The sequence below is a fragment of the Arachis ipaensis genome, chromosome B6 (assembly GCF_059453495.1).
Source record: "Arachis ipaensis isolate K30076 ecotype BB chromosome B6, ASM5945349v1, whole genome shotgun sequence".
NCBI lineage: Eukaryota > Viridiplantae > Streptophyta > Magnoliopsida > Fabales > Fabaceae > Arachis > Arachis ipaensis.
In genome coordinates, this window is record NC_142441.1 from 89,559,413 (window position 1) to 89,582,989 (window position 23,577).

The 23,577-nt window shown below is 38.9% G+C and overlaps 1 non-coding gene and 1 pseudogene across 1 annotated transcript; both read right to left on the reverse strand.

Annotated features, from left to right (window-relative positions):
• Positions 1 to 5,609: 5,609 nt before the first annotated feature.
• On the reverse strand, positions 5,610 to 5,717 carry LOC148561705 (small nucleolar RNA R71). The gene has a single exon (XR_015887952.1). It is a non-coding gene; the product is annotated as a small nucleolar RNA R71 (small nucleolar RNA).
• Positions 5,718 to 14,175: 8,458 nt separating this feature from the next.
• Positions 14,176 to 16,018, reverse strand: LOC107646953 (uncharacterized; annotated as a pseudogene).
• Between the last annotated feature and the right edge of the window lie 7,559 nt (positions 16,019 to 23,577).

The window sequence follows — 23,577 nt, forward strand, 5'->3', positions numbered from 1 at the left end:
TTGCCTCACTAATATGTTTTTACCACTCCCTAAGTGTTTTATGAAGGTAATTATGAAATTCTGCGCTTAAAGTTGTCTTTCTAAAGCTTTTACAGAAAACTGCCTTTTCCGTATTATTTTATTATTTTTATTAAAATATTATTTTTAATTAAATATTATTATTTAATATTTTATTATTTTTTTATTATTTTATCATTAAATTTTCGAAAATTAACTTACTTTCACTTTTAACCTTTAAAATTCACTTTTTACCACCCGTAACTTTTAATATTTCTACTTTTACCACCCTAACTTTCAGAAATTACCAAATAACCCCCCAAACACCAAATTAATTACTTCCTTGCCCTTTTATGAATCAAAAAGGTGTTCTTCATTGTTCTTCATCACATTCAAAGTGTTCTTCATGTTCTTCATAAATTCTTCAGATTCTTTCTCTGTTTTTACCCGTTTTTCAGTCTTTTCAGCAACCGATTTTTACCAAAATTCATAATAAATTAGCAGCCACTAAAACCCCATATTTTCTACATGATTTCAACACAAATTGAACCTCAATTTAAGCTTAGGGTTTCGTTTTTCCAGCTGCCCAAGAACATGAACTTTAAAGCTTGAATTTCATCAAATTTCATCAAAATTTCACCAAATTTTCACCAAGAATCAATCATATAAGCAACCAATTTTTAGCACAGTCAATTTATACAACATTCACACAACTCAAACACAAATAATCAAGATTAATTTTGTGACACCCTACCTGGTTTTGCTACTCCTAATTCGGTTAAACTTTCAGGTGGTCCTTAAGCACTTTTTCCTCCTAAATCACATCAAGAAAAACTTTAAATCCAAAAACTCTCAACTGACCAAATCTCACTCAGTATATTAGGAAGAGATATATCACCTTAGACTTGCTAGAAATTCACGTTTCTTGGCCCTCAAGTCAAGTTAAGCATGATTCCTAAGGAAGAACATCAAGAAAACACATATTTTGCATGGTTTTCCTTGAAAACCGAATTGAAATGGGAAGGAGACAGCCATCTCACCTTATTTCCATCCTTGATAAGTTACATGGTTATGTAGAGGAAGAAGAGAGGATCATTTTGGTGAAATCGGAGTTTTGATTTGAGTTTTAGTTCAGAAGAAATCAAGCTTTGAAGATTAAGTGTTCAAGAAAGTTTCTCTCTTTTCTCTCTTGTTATTTTCGGCCAAAATGATGAAATGAGACAGCCTTTGAGGTCTTGGGGGTGTAAGGTGAGTTGTGATTGGTTGGCTTGGAGGTGAATTAAAATAATATTAAAATATCTCTGGTGTACAATGATGAGCGGATAATTTATACGCCTTTTGGCATTGTTTTTAGTATATTTTTAGTAGGATCTAGTTACTTTTAGGGATGTTTTCATTAGTTTTTATGTTAAATTCACATTTCTGGACTTTACTATGAGTTTGTGTGTTTTTCTGTGATTTCAGGTATTTTCTGGCTGAAATTGAGGGACTTGAGCAGAAATCAGATTCAGAGGTTGAAAAAGGACTGCTGATGCTGTTGGATTCTGACCTCCCTGCACTCAAAGTGGATTTTCTGGAGCTACAGAACTCAAAATGGCTCGCTTCCAATTGCGTTGGAAAGTAGACATCCAGGGCTTTCCAGCAATATATAATAGTCCATACTTTGGCCAAGAATTGATGACGTAAACCGGCGTTCAACGCCAGCCTTCTGCCCAAATCTGGCGTCCAGCGCCAGAAAAGGATCCAAAACCAGAGTTGAACGCCCAAACTTGCACAGAAACTGGCGTTCAACTCCACAAATGGCCTCTGCACGTGCAACACTCAGGCTCAGCCCAAACACACACCAAGTGGGCCCAGGAAGTGGATTTATGCATCAATTACTTACTCATGTAAACCCTAGTAGCTAGTTTATTATAAATAGGACCTCTTACTAGTCTTTTTGACCATCTTTGGATTACCTTATGATCCTTTGATCACGTTTTAGGGGGCTGGCCATCTCGGCCATGCCTGGACCTTCACTTATGTATTTTTAACGGTAGAGTTTCTACACTCCATAGATTAAGGTGTGGAGCTCTGCTGTTCCTCAAAGATTAATGCAAATACTACTGTTTTCTATTCAATTCATCTTATTTCGCTTCTAAGATATCCATTCGCACCCAAGAACGTGATGAAGGTGATGATTATGTGTGACGCTCATCACCATCTCCCCTATGAACACGTGCCTGACAAACACTTCCGTTCTACATGAAATAAGCTAGAATGAGTATCTCTTAGATCTCTTAACCGGAATCTTCGTGGCGTAAGCTAGAATGATGGAGGCATTCAAGAGAATCCGGAAGGTCTAAACCTTGTCTGTGGTATTCCAAGTAGGATTCAATGATTGAATGACTGTGACGAGCTCCGAACTCGCGATTGCAGGGCGTTAGTGACAGACGCAAAAGGATAGTAAATCCTATTCCAGCATGATCGAGAACCGACAGATGAATAGCCGTGCCGTGACAGGGTGCGTGAGCATATTATTCACTGAGAGGATAAGATGAAGCCATTGGCAAGGGTGATGCCTCCAGACGATTAGCCGTGCCGTGACAGGGCATTGGATCATTTTCCCGAGAGATGACCGAAAGTAGCCATTGACAGTGGTGATATATCACATAAAGCCAGCCATGGAAAGGAGTAAGACTGATTGGATGAAGATAGCAGGAAAGCAGAGGTTCAGAGGAACGAAAAGCATCTCCATTCGCTTATCTGAAATTCCTACCAATGATTTACATAAGTATCTCTATCCCTATTTTATTTATTATATTAAATTCGAAAACTCCATTATCACTTTATATCTGCCTGACTGAGATTTACAAGGTGACCATAGCTTGCTTCATACCAACAATCTCCGTGGGATTCGACCCTTACTCACGTAAGGTATTACTTGGACGACCCAGTGCACTTGCTGGTTAGTTGTATCGAAGTTGTGACAATTATGAATTAAGATCAGAGCACCAAGCTTTGGAGCCATTACCAGGATTTGTTCGAGCCTGGACATCACAATTTCGTGCACCAAGTTTTTGGCGCCGTTGCCGGGGATTGTTTGAGTTCTCGGCAAGCTTTTGGTCCGGTAACATCAGTGCCAGATTCCCTTTTGATCCGGCAACAGCACCACGTTTTTGGCGCCGTTGCCGGGGATTGTTCGAGTTTGGACAACTGACGGTTCATCTTGTTGCTCAGATTGGGTAACTTTCTTTTCGTTTTCTTTTTAAAAATTTTTCAAAAATATTTCAAAACTTTTCTCATCTGTTTTCGAAAAAATTAAAAATGTTTTCAAAAATTTATTCAAAATTTTTAAGAATGAATTCTAGTGTTTCATGAAGCATGAGAAGCCTGGCTAGCTGTAAAGCCATGTCTAAATTCTTTTGGACTGAGGCTTGCAATTTGTTATCAAAGAACAATATACTCTCGTGTTAAAGACTAAAGCTTGGCTGGCCATTGGCCATGTCTAGTGTTTTGGACTGGAGCTTTCATTGAAAGCTTGGCTGGCTAGTGAGCCATGTCTAATTCCTGGACTGAAGCTTTAGACTAACATGGCAAGATTCCTGGAATTCATATTAAAAATTTTGGAATCCTTATTTTTTCTTTTTCCTATTATTTTCGAAAAATATAAAAAAAAATTAGAAAAATCATAAAAATCAAAAATATTTTTGTGTTTCTTGTTTGAGTCTTGAGTCACATTATAAGTTTGGTGTCAATTGCATATGCATCTTGCATTTTTTTCGAAAGTTCATGCATTCATAGTGTTCTTCATGATCTTCAAGTTGTTCTTGGTAAGTCTTCTTGTATGATCTTGATGATTTTTTGTTTTGTGTCTTTTCATGTTTATCATATGCATTCTTGAATTCTTAGTGCGTAAGCATTAAAGAATTCTAAGTTTGGTGTCTTGCATGTTTTCTTTGCATTAAAAATTTTTCAAAATTATGTCTATGATGTTCATCTTGACATTCATAGTGTTCTTGGTGTTCATCTTGACACTCATATCATTCATGCATGCATTCATTGTTTTGATCTAAAAATTTCATGCATTGCATCTTTTTTGTGTTTTTCTCTCTCATCATAAAAATTCAAAAATCAAAAAAATATCTTTCCATGTTTCTCTCATCAAATTCGAAAATTTGAATTGACTTTTTCAAAAATTTTTTTAAAAAAAATCAAGTTGTTGCCAATGAGTCAAATCAAATTTTCAATTTGAAAATCTTATCTTTTTCAAAATCTTTTTCAAAAATCAAATCTTTTTCAAAATTCTTAGTTATTTTCGAAAATTCCAAAAATATTTTTCAAAAATCTTTTTCTTATTTTTCCATCAAATTTTCGAAAATAACATAGTTAATTAATGTTTTGATTCAAAAATTTGAAGTTTGTTACTTGCTTGTTAAGAAAGATTCAAACTTTAAGTTCTAGAATCATATCTTGTGATTTCTTATGAATCAAGTCATTAATTGATATTTTAAAAATCAAATCTTTTTCAAAACTAATTTCTATCATATCTTATCAAAAATATCTTCTTATCTTATCTTTTTCAAAAATATCTTTTCAAAATATCTTTCCTAACCTCCTAACTACTTATCTTTTCAAAATTGGTTTTCAAAATTTATTTCAACTAACTAACTAACTTTTTGTTTGTTTCTTAACTTTTTCAAAACCACCTAACTAATTCTCCCTTTCTAAATTTCGAAAATATCTCCCCCTTTTTCAAAAATTTCTTTTTAATTAACTAATTATTTTTATTTTTGATTTCAAAAAAAAAATTTCGAAAAAAAAAATACTAAATAATTTTCAAAAACCATTTTTCAAAAATCACTAACTCTTTTTCAAAATAATTTTCGAAAATTATCCCTCCCCCATCCTATTCTATTTATTCATTCATATCCTAACATCTCATCTCACATCTCTTCCATCGGTACCGTTGTGTTTCTTCCTTTACATCACATTCTTTGTCTCTCCCTCTTTTCTTCCACTCACAAAGGGATCCCTATACTGTGGTATAAAGGATCTCTATTATTATCATTATTTTTCTGTGCCTTCTTCTTTGTCATATGAGCAGGAGCAAGGATAAGAACATTCTTGTGGAAGCAGATCCAGAACCTGAAAGGACTCTGAAGAGAAAATTTAGAGAAGCTAAAATACAACAATCCAGAGATAACCTTTCAGAAATTTTCGAACAGGAAAAGGAGATGGCAGCCGAAAATAATAATAATGTAAGGAAGATGCTTGGTGACTTTACTGCACCTAATTCCAATTTACATGGAAGAAGCATCTCCATTCCTGCCATTGGAGCAAACAACTTTGAGCTGAAACCTCAATTAGTTTCTCTGATGCAGCAGAACTGCAAGTTTCATGGACTTCCATCTGAAGATCCTTTTCAGTTCTTAACTGAATTCTTGCAGATATGTGATACTATTAAGACTAATGGAGTAGATCCTGAAGTCTACAGGCTCATGCTTTTCCCTTTTGCTGTAAGAGACAGAGCTAGATTATGGTTGGATTCTCAACCCAAAGACAGCCTGAACTCTTGGGATAAGTTGGTCACGGCTTTCTTAGCCAAGTACTTTCCTCCTCAAAAGCTGAGCAAGCTTAGAGCTGATGTTCAAACCTTCAGACAGAAAGAAGGTGAATCCCTCTATGAAGCTTGGGAAAGATACTAACAGTTGACCAAAAAGTGTCCTTCTGACATGCTTTCAGAATGGACCATCCTGGATATATTCTATGATGGTTTATCTGAGCTATCAAAGATGTCACTGGACACTTCTGCAAGTGGATCCATTCACTTAAAGAAAACGCCTGCAGAAGCTCAAGAACTCATTGACATGGTTGCTAATAACCAGTTCATGTACACTTCTGAAAGGAATCCTGTGAATAATGGGACGCCTATGAAGAAGGGAGTTCTTGAAGTTGATACTCTGAATGCCATATTGGCTCAGAATAAAATATTGACTCAGCAGGTCAATATGATCTCTCAGAGTCTGCATGGAATGCAAGCTCATCCAACAGTACTCAAGAGGCATCTTCTGAAGAAGAAGCCTATGATCCTGAGAACCCTGCAATAGCAGAGGTGAATTACTTAGGTGAACCTTATGGAAACACCTATAACTCAACATGGAGAAATCATCCAAATTTCTCATGGAAGGATCAAAAGCCCCAACAAGGCTTTAATAATGGTAGAAGAAACAGGTTTAGCAATAGCAAGCCTTTTCCATCATCAACTCAGCAACAGACAGAGAACTCTGAACAAAATGCTTCTAATTTAGCAAATCTAGTCTCTGATCTATCTAAGGCCACTGTAAGTTTCATGAATGAAACAAGGTCTTCCATTAGAAATTTGGAAGCACAAGTGGGCCAGTTGAGTAAAAGGATCACTGAAATCCCTCCTAGTACTCTCCCAAGCAATACAGAAGAGAACCCAAAAGGAGAGTGCAAGGCCATTGACATAAGAGCCATGGCCGAACCTGAGAGGAGAGGAGAGGACGTGAATCCCAAGGAGGAAGATCTCCTGGGACGTCCAGTGATCAATAAGGAGCTTCCCTCTGAGGAACCAAAGGAATCTGAGACTCATCTAGAGACCATAGAGATTCCATTGAACCTCCTTATGCCCTTCATGAGCTCTGATGAGTATTCCTCTTCTGAAGAGAATGAGGATGTCACTGAAGAGCAAACTGCCAAGTTTCTTGGTGCAATCATGAAGCTAAATGCCAAATTGTTTGGCATTGATGCTTGGGAAGTTGAACCTCCCTTGTTCATCAATGAACTAAGTGATCTGGATCAACTGACATTGCCTCAGAAGAGACAGGATCCTGGAAAGTTCATAATACCCTGTACCATAGGCACCATGATCTTTAAGGCTCTGTGTGACCTTGGTTCAGGAATAAACCTCATGCCCCTCTCTGTAATAGAGAAACTGGGAATCTATGGGGTGCAAGCTGCTAAAATCTCACTAGAGATGGCAGACAGCTCAAGAAGACAGGCTTATGGACAAGTAGAAGATGTATTAGTAAAGGTTGAGGGCCTTTACATACCTACTGATTTCATAGTCCTGGATACTGGAAAGGAAGAGGATGAATCCATCATCCTAGGAAGACCTTTCCTGGCCACAGCAAGAGCTGTGATTGATGTTGACAGAGGTGAAATAGTCCTTCAATGGAATGAGAACTCCCTTGTATTCAAAACTCAAGGATCTCCCCCTACAACTATGGAGAGGAAGCAGAAAAAGCTTCTCTCAAAGCAGAGTCAACCAGAGCCCCCACAGTCAAACTCTAAGTTTAGTGTTGGGAGGCCACAACCAAACTCTAAGCTTGGTGTTGAACTCCCATATCCAAACTCTAAGTTTGGTGTTGGAGAGTCTCAACAAAGCTCTGCACATCTGTGAGGCTCCATGAGAGCCCACTGTCAAGCTATTGACATTAAAGAAGCGCTTGTTGGGAGGCAACCCAATGTTTATCTAATTTTTTATTGTTTTTCATGTTTTCTTAGGTTCATGATCATGTGGAGTCACAAAATAAATATAAAAATTGAAAACGGAATCAAAAACAGCAGAAGAAAAATCACACCCTGGAGGAGCATCTGTCTGGCGTTCAGCGCCAGAACAGAGCATGGTTCTGGCGCTGAACGCCCAAAATGGGCAGCTTCTGGGCGCTGAACGCCAGAACAGGCATGGTTCTGGCGTTCAACGCCAGAAATGGCACACAAATGGGCGTTGAACGCCCAAAATGGCCACCAACCTGGCGCTGAACGCCCAGAGTTGGATACAAAGGCATTTTTACATGCCTAAGGGGTGCAGGGATGTAAATCCTTGAAAACCTCAGGATCTGTGGACCCCACAGGATCCCCACCTACCTCTACTCACTTCTTCTCACCACTCTCTTTCACACAACCCCATAAACACTCTTTCCCACTAAACCTTCACCACTCACATCCACCCACTCTTCCCAATAAACCTACCTCATAAACTCCACCTACCTTCAAAATTCAAAACCAATTTCCCACCCAAACCCACCCATATGGCCGAAACCTTCCCCCCCTCCCTTCCCTATATAAAGACCTCCATTCTTCCTCAAATTCACACAACACACCCCTCTACACTCTCCTTAGCCGAAACCACATCTCCCTCTCCCTCTCCATATTTCTTCTTCTTCTTCTTCTATTCTTTTGTTTATTGCTCGAGGGCGAGCAATATTCTAAGTTTGGTGTGGTAAAAGCATAAGCTTTTTGTTTTTCCATTACCATTGATGGCACCTAAGACCGGAGAATCCTCTAGAAAAGGGAAAGGGAAGATAAAAGCTTCCACATCCGAGTCATGGGAGATGGAAAGGTTCATCTCCAAAGCCCATCAAGACCACTTCTATGATGTTGTGGCCAAGAAGAAGGTGATCCCTGAGGTCGCTTTTAAACTCAAAAGAAATGAGTATCCGGAGATCCGACATGAAATTCAAAGAAGAGGTTGGGAAGTTCTAACAAATCCCATCCAACAAGTCGGCATCCTAATGGTTCAAGAGTTCTATGCCAATGCATGGATCACCAAGAACCATGATCAAAGTAAGAACCCGGATCCAAAGAACTATGTTACAATGGTTTGGGGGAAATACTTAGATTTTAGTCCGGAGAATGTGAGGTTGGCGTTCAACTTGCCATACATGGAAGAGAACGCACGCCCCTACACAAGGAGAGTCAACTTTGATCAAAGGTTGGACCAAGTCCTTATGGACATATGTGTAGAAGGAGCTCAATGGAAGATTGACTCCAAAGGCAAGCCGGTTCAACTAAGAAGATTGGACCTCAAGCCTATAGCTAGAGGATGGTTGGAGTTTATTCAATGCTCAATCATTCCCACTAGCAACCGGTCTGAAGTTACTATAGACCGGGCCATCATGATCCATAGCATCATGATTGGAGAAGAGGTGGAAGTTCATGAGATTATACCTCAAGAACTCTACAAGGTGGCTGACAAATCCTCCACTATGGCAAGGTTAGCCCTCCCTCACCTCATTTGCCATCTATGTTACTCAGCTGGAGCTTTCATAGAAGGAGACATTCCTATTAAGGAAGAGAAGCCCATCACTAAGAAAAAGATGGAGCAAGCAAGAGAGCCCAGTCATGGAGCTCAAGAGGCGCAGGAAGCTCATCACCATGAGATCCTGGAGATGCCTCAAATGCACTTTCCTCCACAAAACTATTGGGAGCAAATCAACACCTCCCTAGAAGAATTGAGTTCCAATATGGGACAACTAAGGGTGGAACATCAAGAGCACTCCATCATGCTCCATGAAATAAGAGAAGATCAAAAAGCAATGAGGGAGGAGCAACAAAGGCAAGGAAGAGACATAGAAGAGCTCAAGGACATCATTGGTTCCTCAAGAAGGAAACGCCACCATCACTAAGGTGGATTCATTCCTTGCTCTTACTTCTTCTGTTTTTCGTTTTCTATGTTATGTACTTATCTGTGTTTGTGTCTTCATTACATGATCATTAGTAGTAGTAACTTTGTCTTAAAGTTATAAATGTCCTATGAATCCATCACCTCTCTTAAATGAAAAATGTTTTAATTCAAAAGAACAAGAAGTACATGAGTTTCGAATTTATCCTTGAACTTAGCTTAATTATATTGATGTGGTGACAATGCTTCTTGTTTTCTGAATGTATGCTTGAACAGTGCATATGTCTTTTGAAGTTGTTGTTTAAGAATGTTAAATATGTTGGCTCTTGAAAGAATGATGACTAGGAGACATGTTATTTGATAATCTAAAAAATCATAAAAATGATTCTTGAAGCAAGAAAAAGCAGCAAAGAACAAAGCTTGCAGAAAAAAAAAAAAAAAGGGGGGGGGGCGAAAAAAATAGAAAAAAAAATAGAAAGAAAAAGAAAAAGCAAGCAGAAAAAGCCAATAACCCTTAAAACCAAAAGGCAAGGGAAAATAAAAAGGATCCCAAGGCTTTGAGCATCAGTGGATAGGAGGGCCTAAAGGAATAAAATCCTGGTCTAAGCGGCTAAACCAAGCTGTCCCTAACCATGTGCTTGTGGCGTGTAGGTGTCAATTGAAAACTTGAGACTGAGCGGTTAAAGTCAAGGTCCAAAGCAAAAACAAAGAGTGTGCTTAAGAACCCTGGACACCTCTAATTGGGGACTTTAGCAAAGCTGAGTCACAATCTGAAAAGGTTCACCCAATTATGTGTCTGTGGCATTTATGTATCCGGTGGTAATACTGGAAAACAAAGTGCTTAGGGCCACGGCCAAGACTCATAAAGAAGCTGTGTTCAAGAATCATCATACTGAACTAGGAGAGTCAATAACACTATTCGAAATCTGAAGTTCCTATAGATGCCAATCATTATAAACTTCAATGGATAAAGTGAGATGCCAAAACTATTCAAGAGGCAAAAAGCTATAAGTCCCGCTCATATGATTGAAACTATGTTTCATTGATAGTTTGGAATTTATAGTATATTCTCTTCTTTTTATCCTATTTTGATTTTCAGTTGCTTGGGGACAAGCAACAATTTAAGTTTGGTGTTGTGATGAGCGGATAATTTATACGCTTTTTGGCATTGTTTTTAGTATATTTTTAGTAGGATCTAGTTACTTTTAGGGATGTTTTCATTAGTTTTTATGTTAAATTCACATTTCTGGACTTTACTATGAGTTTGTGTGTTTTTCTGTGATTTTAGGTATTTTCTGGCTGAAATTGAGGGACTTGAGCAGAAATCAGATTCAGAGGTTGAAAAAGGACTGCTGATGCTGTTGGATTCTGACCTCCCTGCACTCAAAGTGGATTTTCTGGAGCTACAGAACTCGAAATGGCGCGCTTCCAATTGCGTTGGAAAGTAGACATCTAGGGCTTTCCAGCAATATTTAATAGTCCATACTTTGGCCAAGAATTGACGACGTAAACTGGCGTTCAACGCCAGCCTTCTGCCCAAATCTGGCGTCCAGCGCCAGAAAAGGATCCAAAACCAGAGTTGAACGCCCAAACTGGCACAGAAACTGGCGTTCAACTCCACAAATGGCCTCTGCACGTGCAACACTCAGGCTCAGTCCAAACACACACCAAGTGGGCCCAGGAAGTGGATTTATGCATCAATTACTTACTCATGTAAACCCTAGTAGCTAGTTTATTATAAATAGGACCTCTTACTAGTCTTTTTGACCATCTTTGGATTACCTTATGATCCTTTGATCACGTTTTAGGGGGCTGGCCATCTCGGCCATGCCTGTTCCTCAAAGATTAATGCAAATACTATTGTTTTCTATTCAATTCATCTTATTTCGCTTCTAAGATATCCATTCGCACCCAAGAACGTGATGAAGGTGATGATTCTGTGTGACGCTCATCACCATCTCCCCTATGAACACGTGCCTGACAAACACTTCCGTTCTACATGAAATAAGCTAGAATGAATATCTCTTAGATCTCTTAACCGGAATCTTCGTGGCGTAAGCTAGAATGATGGCGGCATTCAAGAGAATCCGGAAGGTCTAAACCTTGTCTGTGGTATTCCAAGTAGGATTCAATGATTGAATGACTGTGACGAGCTCCGAACTCGCGATTGCAGGGCGTTAGTGACAGACGCAAAAGGATAGTAAATCCTATTCCAGCATGATCGAGAACCGACAGATGAATAGCCGTGCTGTGACAGGGTGCGTGAGCATATTATTCACTGAGAGGATAAGATGAAGCCATTGGCAAGGGTGATGCCTCCAGACGATTAGCCGTGCCGTGACAGGGCATTGGATCATTTTCCCGAGAGATGACCGAAAGTAGCCATTGACAGTGGTGATGTATCACATAAAGCCAGCCATGGAAAGGAGTAAGACTGATTGGATGAAGATAGCAGGAAAGCAGAGGTTCAGAGGAACGAAAAGCATCTCCATTCGCTTATCTGAAATTCCTACCAATGATTTACATAAGTATCTCTATCCCTATTCTATTTATTATATTAAATTCGAAAACTCCATTATCACTTTATATCTGCCTGACTGAGATTTACAAGGTGACCATAGCTTGCTTCATACCAACAATCTCCGTGGGATTCGACCTTTACTCACGTAAGGTATTACTTGGACGACCCAGTGCACTTGCTGGTTAGTTGTATCGAAGTTGTGACAATTATGAATTAAGATCAGAGCACCAAGCTTTGGAGCCATTACCAGGATCTGTTCGAGCCTGGACATCACAATTTCGTGCACCATACAACTACTAAAACTAGGTGTATCAGAACACTCGTAAAAACATCTCTAAAAATTATAATGATAATATCATCCTATTATCTCTCTTCTCTCATAAATTGAGTCCGGTTCATCAAACTGGGACTATTTACAAAAAACCAAATCAAAACTTCTAACCGATACGGTTCAAAAACGAGGTTCTTCTTGACCGTGTTATCGAGCTTGTCTCGGAAAAGGTTCTAACTTAAAGATGACATAATGACAATGAGGATTGAGATACTTGATGATATATCAAAGTTTTTCCCCTTACTGATCTTCCGGAGAAATCCGTACTTTCAGAAAAGATTTACGTTCTCGAAAACTGGGGTTGTTACACGGGTCTTCTGCACTTCTTCTTGCACACTCAGCAATTGTTGTGTGAGGCAGTGTAGTTGCTGGGTTAATGACTCACTTTGCTTAGAAGGGTTTGATTCAGTAGATACTGTCTTAACCTCTCCCTTCATTGGAGTCTCATTAGATGAGTACAGATGCTGAATGCTGGCAACTGTCTCAATGAGCTCATGAGCTTCTTCAATTATCTTTCTCATGTGGATTGAATCACCTACAGAATAATCTAAGGATATCTTAGTCATATTTGTAAGTCCGTAATAGAAAATATCTAGCTTTATCCATTCTGAAAATATTTCAATGGGACATCTTCTCAACATCAGCTTATATCTCACCCAAGCATCATGAAGAGACTTATTCTCTTCCTGTCTGAAGCATTGAATGTCCAATCTTAGCTGGGTTAGCTTATTTGGGGGGAAATAGTGGTTCAATATCTTGTTCACTAGCTTATTCCATGTTTTCAAAGTTGATTTTGGTTGATTATCTAACTACCTCTTTGCTTGGCCTTTTACAGCAAATGGAAAGAGTAGCAGCCTGTAGACATCTTCGTCTACTCTGCTAGTTTGTACTGTGTCAGAGATTTGCAGGAATTCAACAAGGAATTTTATGGGTTCTTGTGGAAGTCCCTGAAACTGGCAGTTTTGCTACACTAGAGTGATTAGCTATGGGTTGAGCTCAAAATGAGCTACTCCAATAAGAGGTATATTGATGCTGCTTCCATAGAAGTCAGGTGTGGGGTGTGTATAAGATCCCAAAGTTCTTTTGGGTTGTGCATTCCTAATTAGATCCATAGTGATTTCAGTGTTCCTGCACAAACAAGAGACAATAAAAAATGGGAGTCTCTATGTCAGAGTATAGAAAGCTCCTAGTGAGATACCCAAGAAGAAACAAGAATTAAATTTTTTTAATTAAAATTTCGAAATAAAGTAAATTAAATAAATAAAAAATAATTTTTGAAATGTTGAAAATTTTTAAAGACAGTTTTGAAAAAGAAATTTGAAATTCAAAATGAAAGAGAAAACACCAGAGAAACACCAAACTTTTAAAATTTAAATTTAAAATTGAATTTAAATAAAATAAATAGAATTAAGGAAAAAATAAATAAGATATGATCTGAAAATTTAAAGATTTGAATTTCAAATTTGAAAAAAACAACTAACAAAATACTCAACTTTTAAAATTTTAATTTTAAAATTAAGGATAAGATAACAAGATTTCAAAATCAAGAAAAAAAGATAAGATTTGAAAAAGATTTGATTTTGAAAATTTTTTAAATTTAAAAATAAGAAATTCAAAGAGAGATTTTAAAATTCAAATTTGGAAAGAAAGACTCAAACAAGATAAGATAAGATTTTAAAATTTAAGATAGAAGCTTTGATTTTAGAGTAAAAGACAAATAGGTCCCTGACCTTTTAAAACGCGGACATTTTCGTCTCTCAAGATTGAAAAATACATTTCGATCCCCCACGTTTTAAAACGGCGGACAATTATATCCTTCTGTCCGTTTTGGGAAAAAACGGCAACGGAGCCAGTTGACATGGAGGGGCAGTGAATGACGTGGCCGTTACAGTTGCTGAGGTGGATTGGGACGAAATTTTAGTGGACAAATTCGTCCCTGAAGTGCCAAACGACGCCGTTTCTACCGATGAGCCCTATTTCATCCAAACGCAAGGTGGAAGTCATGGCCGCTGCTTGTGCGATCGTCCATGATGAGTGAGGGGGTTCTTCATGTACAAGATCTCTCACAATAAGAAACAGTTCAAAGGGGTTTGATCCTCCTCCACCTCCTAAATAATACTCATTGGTTTTCTTCACAAGCTCCATGATCCTAAGGTGTTCATCTTTCACAACTTTAAGCTCCTCCTCACATTCCTCTACAAACCCTTTCATTTCCTTAACAAATCCACCTCTCTCATTGTTCTCGCCACAACATTTGGTTACAATCTCTCGAATTTCGCTAACACGAGCATTAAGAATCTATAACATCCTAATGAAATTCTAATGATCAATTATTGCTGCTTTTTTTACTTCAGATAACTCATCCTTTATACCTCCCAATAACACTTGTAAACCAAACATCAGATACTCTTTCTCTCTCTCATGTTGCACAAGGCTATTATTGTTTTCATTGGAGTTGCTTATATCACCGTTGATTTTGGGAATGTTATGCTTTTGATTCATAGCTTATCTTCTTCCTTCTGATTGAGCCACCTGCTCTACAATGAAGTGTAGCAAACTAGTCTTCCCATCAATGCTTTTCACATTAGGAAGCTTCCTAAGAGCACTTAGGTTGAAACCTTGTGCATTTCCCCTAGAAGTTTCGGCATTCATCCGGTTTCCAGCTTTGAGAATTGCCTCAAGAAACTTCAGTAATAGGCCACTAGCCCTCATCTCCTTGCAACCTTTTTCAAGAACTTTGGCTTCAATTGGTTCTTATGACTTCCGTGAAGCGCACAAACTCCAAAAGCGCGTGAAGGATGGTGACATTGCAAGATAACTTAGAGAGAAACCAAACTCTCAAACAGAAAGATAAAACAAATACACCTTTACCAAATCACCAAACCATGAAGAAGATCAACATCAATAAAATGAACTCAAATTCATCATATTCAACAAAGATCCATCAAATTCTAAGTCAAAATAATGAATCAAACAACCCCAAATCAAAACAAAAATTTCTTTTTTTTATCTATTTTGGGAAAAGATTAATAGAAAACTGATCCTATAGAGTGTGTTCAAGCACTTGGCGCAGCCACCAAGACCAGGGAAGCCATTGACATTGTTGGTTCTACTGATGCAATTCTTCTCTAACATTCTCACAGTTTTATCCCAACAAGTTCACCATTTTCATTAACTGAAAATGCATCTGGGCAACTCAGAGGGTGAAGCCTTATCCCACAGAAGCAGAACACAACATCATATGTCTCATTGGGTCTTTTCAGCTGAATCCCTCTTACTTTCAGTGCATTCTCTAAGTCATTCACACATGTTTCTGAGTCATCTGGTAACAATGGTATCTCATATGATGATGATGATGATGATGTGTGGGTATGGCTATAGGTTAATGCAATGGAAGAATATGCAGAGTATAACCATGATGCAAGAACAGGGCAGCACCGTGTGCGGTGGAGCTCCATGTCAGAACCACCACCACCACCGCCTCCACAAGCATTCTTTATACCGTCAAAGAGTTCATCTGAGAGTGTCAAGGGGCAACCTTTGACATCAGATTGTTCAGGGAATGCAGGGATTGTTGCTATTGATGGATGAGATGGGCCTGGGCCTAGGCTTTTGTTTGGGAGGATGGGCTTAAGGGTTTGAAGGGTTGTTGTTGATGATGAGTCATTGCACATGCAGCAATGGAAGAAGAAGATGATAATGCAGAAGAGGAAAAGGGTTAGTGGTAGTGGAGCTGACATGGTGTTTGATGAAATGTTTCTGAGAGAAAAAGAAAGAAAGGGTATAATTGTCCACTAAAATTTCGTCTCAATCCACCTCAGCAACTGTAACGGCCACGTCATTCACTGCCCCTCCATGTCAGCTGGTTCCGTTGCCGTTTTTTGCCCAAAACGGACGGAAGGATATAATTGTCCGCCGTTTTAAAACGTAGGGGATCGAAATGTATTTTCCAATCTTGAGGGACGAAAATGTCTACGTTTTAAAAGGTCAGGGACCTATTTGTCTTTTACTCTTGATTTTAAAAAGTTTTGAAATTTAAAAAGTCAAACAAAGATTTTGAAATTTTAATTTTTGAAAGAATAATTCAAACAGGATAAGATAATATTTAAAAAGATTTTTAAAGATTTGAAATTCAATTTTGAAAGAAAGAAAAACTAACAAGATACTAAACTTTAAAAATTTGAATTTAAAATTTGAAATTAAATAAGATAAGATAACAGAATTTTGAAAATTAAGGAAAAAGATATGATAAAGATTTAAAGATCAAGAAAGATAGGTAAGATATAATTTGAAATTTAATTTTGAAATAGAGAGAAGCCAACAAAACACTAAACTTTTGAAAATTGAATTTGAAATTTGAATTTAAAGTTTTGAATTTTGAAATTTGAATTTGAATTTTAAGTTTTTGAATTTTGAAAATTGAATTTGAATTAAGATAAGATAACAAGATTTTGAAATTCAAGGAAAGGAGAGATAAGATAAAGATTTGAAAAGATAACAAGATAAATACAAAAGCTAACTAATTGGACACCAAACTTAAAAGTTTTAAATTCAAAACCTATTAAATCCGAAAATTACCAAGGAGAAACACAAAAAGACACCAAACTTAAAATTTTGAAGGTCAAGGACACTAATTTCAAAAATTTAAAGAGAAAAACACTAAAAGACACCAAACTTAAAGATTTTGAAATCAAACAGAGAAAAATACCAAGAACAATTTGAATACCAAGAAGAAAAAATAGGCACAATTTTAAAAATTAAAGAAAGGAAATGAAAACAAAAGAGACACCAAACTTAAAAACTGACACAAGACTCGAACAAAAGACAAAAGTTACTAAAGAAAAGAAAATGTTTCGAAAAGCTTTTGAAAAAGAAAACAAGAAACACAACTAAAAGAGCAAATAAACCATAAAAAGTACCTAATCTAAGCAACAAGATAGTCCGGTAGTTTGTCAAATTCGAACAATCCCCGGCAACGGCACCAAAAACTTGGTGCGCGAAATTGAACTTCGCACAACTGAACCGGCAAGTGCACCGGGTCATCCAAGTAATACCTCAGGTGAGTGCGGGTCGAATCCCATGGAGATTGTCGGATTGAGCAAGCAATGGCTATCTTGTAAATTTTAGTCAGGCGATTAGAAAAGATGGTTGTTTGTTTGAAAGCATAAACAAAATAATAAAGAATGAAATACCAGATTGATGCAAAAATAGTGATAAGGATTCAATTAAGGCTTCAGAGATGATTTTTCTTTCTGGATTAACTTTTCTTACTGTCTACTTCAATAACAAATGATTTATTCAGTGGCAACCATAAGTGACTAACTCATGTCCTCTCATCAAGTTAATCTCTTCTAAACCACAGTAGTCCACCATATCTGAGTAACTCATGTCCTCTTATCAAGTTGACTCATGCCTTCTCACTGTAGCCGAAGATGAAGCTCCAAGCAATCAACTCTCCTTCGCGATCCTACTCAAAATATCACAGACAAGGTCAGATCTTCCGGATCAAATAGTGCTGCTTTTCTGACTCTAGCCTTAGTGTCACAAAGACCTCAGTAACCCACGGTCAACGGGATTTCATGTCATATATCCAAAGTTGGCCAGGCACTCTCTTGGAATCCGCAATGCATTCTCTAGCTTTAGTTCAATGCTATCCGGGTCAGGACTCGCACGGAACCCATGTAGAACAAGGATGCATGACACGATTCACCCCCAATTCATTAAGATTGAAGAACGAGAACGCATGAGAATAGAATCAGACATATTGAAATAGAAATAGTAATATTATTAATCCATGAGAATTAGTAGAGCTCCTAACCCTAACTTAGGAGGTTTAGTTGCCCAAAGCTTACAGAAAAATGTATGGTTCGAATGTGATGGTGCTTCTCCCCTCCTGGAAGGCATGATCCTCAGGAGGAAGTAAGTTTCTTATATATAATCAAATACTAGACCTAAAAGATGTTATTATTAATTAAAAATTACAAAAATGTGATAAACTAAGCTAAAGGGTGCGAAAAATATACTTTTGGGCCCACTTGGTGAGTGTTTGGGCTGAGCGTGGGGTGAATTCACGTTCTTGGACTCCTCTTGTGTAAGACCCAGTTAATTAACAGCTAATTAACTCATAAATGAGAATTTATTCTAGAAAGCCAAAAATGTTATTCTTATAGCTAAATGTGATAGAGGAGTTTGAGACGAGAATTTCGGTACCAATTTTATAGAAAACGGACCAAGATTAGACCGAACGGGCCAAACCGGGCCAACCGGATCCAAAGTGGGCCCTTGGCCCAACTAAACTAAACCAAAACCCTAGTTTTCCGCACTCTCTCTCCTCACAACACTCTAATTCATGCTGAAATTGATATGGAGGGGGGAAGAACACTCTCTCAAGTTCTCTCCCTTGGTTGATCTTCAAACCACCATAACTTTTGATCTAGAGCTCCGATCGCTGCACCGTTTGTGGCCATGTATTCACCATAGAGAGCTCTATAAAACCCATACAATCAATCTTTAGGTAAGCCACGTTTTGCTCTTCGAATTTCCAGCCTTGTTTTCAAGTTTCATGGATGAAATATTGAGATTTTGGGCTCTTTGATGTTATAGGACAAAAAACTCTTAAAGGAGAAGGTTAATCTTGTCTCCTTGGACCTTGGGTGTGGTAAGATTCTCAACCCTAGTGTAATTTGTTGTTTTATGATGTTGGGTATTGAGATGTTGTGTATGGGTATGATGATTGTGGCTTAGGTTATGTATATGTGAATATTGGAGCTTGATTGGTGATTTTGGAAAGCTTGGGAGAGGGTTTTGTGTGATAAAATCTGTTCTTGGAGGTGTTGAGACCTTGAGAGCTTGTGGACAAGTGGTTTGGAAGTGCTCCGGTTGAGCTTGGGAAATAGTCTAAGGTATGGTTTCGGTTTCTCGTATCTAATATGTAATGTGGTAGGAAATACTTAGGCTAGAGGCCCTAAGATAGGCATTGAATTGATGATGTTGATTAGTTGAGATATATGATGTGACCATATATGTGATTATGGATATTGATGCCTTGGTTGTGTGATGTATGAGAAAATGCATGTTGTGATATATGCTTGATGAATGATTAAGTTTGAATTGGTGGGTGGTACCATGTTGATGGTGAGTATGATGATGATTATGTATAATGATGGTTGATTGGAAATGGTATTATTGGAAATTGGGATGAGGAAGGATGTATGATATGATATTGTGTTTGTCCTTTAGCCATTTGATTGAGAAGTGTTAAAATGGTTGGATGTGGTTTTGGGAATTTTGGTAAAGTGTTAATGTGTGAGTTGAGGATGGCTTGATGTTAATTTTGGTACATTTTGATTGATTTCAAAGAAAAGGGATGAAATTGGCATGTTTTGATTGATTTTGAAAAGAGTTGAAAGTGGCTTGTTTTGAAAATGGCACTTTGTGGTTTTGTATGAAAACATGGTTTTTGGGCATACTTTGACGGGACATAACTTGGACTACAGATCTCTGTTTTATGCCAAATTTGTTTAAAAATGAAATTGGATCCGGGATGTCCATGCCGTTCGAAGAACGGGTGAAAAACGATTTAAAATGAGAAAATTATGTCCGTTGGAAGATTGGGGGTTGAATCTGTAAATTCTGCAGCTTTTAACTTAGAAAATTTTTAGCAGAAGAACCCTCCGCGCGTACGCGCCGTTCTTCGAGAAAGCACCATCTACGTGTGCGCGTAGTGTGCGCGGGCGCGTCGATGCGCTGCACCAAATGCCCAGCTATTTTCCCGAGAGTTGTGCCAGAGTTGTGCCAGTTTTGTGCCTGGGGCGCAAGAGCACCCACGCGTACGCGTGGTTGATGTCGTTTGGCTATTTTTCAACCCGCGCATTCGCGCGTATGACACTTGCGCGTCGATGAGTTTTGTGGCCATCCACGCGTGCGCGTGGAGTGCGCGTACGCGTGGCCCTGTTTTCATCCCAAAGTTGATTTTTGAGTTTTAAAAGCCAAATTTCATACTTCTAAGCCTTCGATCTCACCACTTATGTCTTAAATCATTATGATATGCCTAGCAATGAGAGAAGGGGCTAGTGAATGTGGTAACTTGCGAGTGAAGCAAGGGAAAATGGATGATCATTGAGGATCAAAGATGATTATGTGAGATGCGGAGAATGGCGGTGGAAGTGCTTGTTATGCCATGGGCCGAAGTGTCGTAATTGTTAATGAATTGGCTGGTAATGGATTTAACCGTGAGCCGGATGGCTGGATTGTTGCCGTGTTACCGTGGAGCCATGATTATGGCTAAGTGTAAATGCATATATGCTGTTGAATGAATTGTGAATGTTTGCACTTCCACCATCGGAGATGAGGGTTTCCCTGGGAGGAAGCAGTGGCTAGCCACCACGTGGTCCAGGTTGAGACTCCAAGCTCTTTCGACCCTATGTCGTAAGTGTGGCCGGGCACTGTGAAAGCCCGGATGAGCTCGCCCCCGTAAATATTCACCAGTGAGGGTGATGGATATGGATCATGATTATGATCAAGTTTATGATGAGTATAACTCGAGTTGGGGATGCGCGACAGAGGGACAGTCCAAGGTTAGCTACCAGGACTTGTCGGGTTGGCTCTATAACCGACAGATGATATCATCAGCTACTAGGGACAGGCATTCATCATATGCATACTACATGAATTGTTTGAGATTGCCTATTTGACTGCATATTACTTGCTAATTGCCTAAATGCCTTATCTGTTCCTAATTGTAAATCTCTTGTCTGATATAACTGTGTTTGCTATACTATACTACTGCTGGTGGTTGGGAGGTCTGAAGGAATTGGAAAGGGAAGTATTAGTTAGACTGAAGGATCTTTTGTCAGTTGCCACTTACGGTTTAGCTTGTTTTAAGCTTTGATATTATTTGGTGGAAGTTCTAGGCTTGCCTTCGACTTTCCTCTATTATTATGTATTATATATGTGGAAGCTGTTACCATGCTGGGGACCTCTGGTTCTCACCCATACGGATTTTGTGGTTTTCAGATGCAGGACGTGAGGTTTCTCGCTGAGGCATGCTGGAGACTTCTGGATTAGCGAAGATCCTTGTTCTCGGGACTCTGTTTTGGTTTATATATCTTGTTTAGATACTTTTATCTCCATTAAACAATACAAACTCTGATGACTCCTCTTATGGGAGATTTTTGGAGAATAGGTTCTCTGTTTTTGTGTCCCTTTGGGTTTCCTTTGGGGTTTCCTTATTTTATTATATGTATATATTACTATGCTCGGACCGGTTATCTTTGCAACCGAATTTTGAGTCTTGATATTCCTATTTTTGACACTCCCTTGTATATATATAATCTCGCGTTAGCTTATCCCTGTTCGTTACGTTATCGATCAGAGTTTTGCGCTTTCGAGTTACGGTTTTTGTTTACTCTCTTTCTACAAAGGCTCCTAGCTATAATCAATCATTCATACTACTATACGTACTAAATTTTTGTTTTAGAGGTCGTAATACCTTGCCATCTCTGAATTATGACTTAAGCATAAGACTCTGTATGGTAGGGTGTTACATTATTGTATCAGAGCCATTTGTTCCTGTAGAGCCTGAGGAATGGACTGACTATGCTTCTGTGCATTCTCTGTATGTGTGTTATGTGCTGTTAGTATATCTACTTGATATAGTTGGCATAAATGTTCATGAGCATGCATTTGGGACTTTGAAGCACTAAACTTCCAATATTGAGACTGATCAACTTAATATCGATTGTTTGGTGTGTATAGGAACCAGATGGCGTCTCGTGTACGCGGTAGAGGCCGTGGGAGAAGTCGTACTAATGCTCATGCGCCAGAGATTAACCCTAATGACCCGGTGAACTTTATGACTGCGTTGGAGAACATGGCTACTGCTATGCAAGCCACTGCTGAGGCCGTCGGTCAACAGATGAACAACCATGGAAATGACAAAAATGGAGCTCAGGGACCAATGGAGATCAGAACTTTCCCTGTGTTGGTGAACAAGTGTGGGGTTGCTGAAGAGTGTGTGAAGAGGGCAGCCGCTGAGAAAGAAAATCACAAAGGATCATTTCTACAGAACCGAGGGAAGAGCTTTGCACCTAGAGGTCTGCCTTTCAAGAGGAGAGGTTCCTTTAGGAGGCCCAACAACAACAACTCCCAAGGGAAAAGGTTTGGGAAGCAGCCTCAGAATGATCAAGCTTGTACTAGGTGTGGAAATCACCATCCGGGAGCACCATGCAAGGCCGGATGGGGTTTGTGCTACAATTGTGGAAAGGCGGGGCATAGAGCCGCAGGTTGTCCGGAGCAGCAGAAGCAAGGTGCTGGGAAAGCACAACAGACCGGTCGGGTGTTCACCACTTCAGCTAGGGGTGCAGAGGGATCCGAGACACTCATTCAAGGTAGCTGTGAAATGGCTGGTCAAACTTTAAATGCTTTATTTGATTCGGGAGCATCGCATTCATTCATTGCATTTGAGAAAGCCCATGAGTTAGGATTGAAGATCGTAACCTTGGGATATGACCTAAAAGTGTATAACGCTACCCATGAAGCCATGGTAACTAGGCTAGGATGCCCGAAAGTTTCGTTTAGGTTCAAGCAGTGTGATTTTGTCCATAATTTAATCTGCTTACCGATGATCGGTCTGGATCTTGTCTTGGGATTGGACTGGTTATCTGAGAACCATGTCCTGCTTGATTATTCTACAAAGTCGGTGTACTTTATGCCGGAAGATACAGACGGGCCGGTCGTGGTGAATAATTATTACTCGAATTCGATGATGGTGAACTGTTCTGGAATCGAATGTCAGGGTATCCTGTTGTTAACCGCTGGTGTTTTGGGTGATGATCAAAGGTTGGATCAGATTCCGGTAGCGTGTGAGTTTCCAGAAGTGTTTCTCGATGATATTGAGGAATTTCCACCTAACCGAGAGGTCGAGTTTGCTATTGAGTTGGTGCCTGGGGCGGGACCAATCTCAAGTTCTCCTTATAGAATGTCACCATTAGAGATGGCCGAGCTAAAGTCCCAGTTAGAGGAATTGTTAGGTAAGAACTTTATCCGACCAAGTGTTTCCCCGTGGGGTGCTCCAGTGTCACTGGTAAAGAAGAAAGATGGAAGTATGCGGCTCTGTGTGGATTACAGGCAGCTGAACAAGGTCACCATAAAGAATAAGTACCCATTGCCGAGAATTGATGATCTCATGGATCAGTTACAAGGAGCTGGGGTTTTCTCCAAGATCGATTTGCGATCCGGTTATCACCAGATAAGGGTGAGGGGTGAGGATATCCCTAAGACCGCTTTCAGGACTCGTTATGGTCATTGCGAGTACACTGT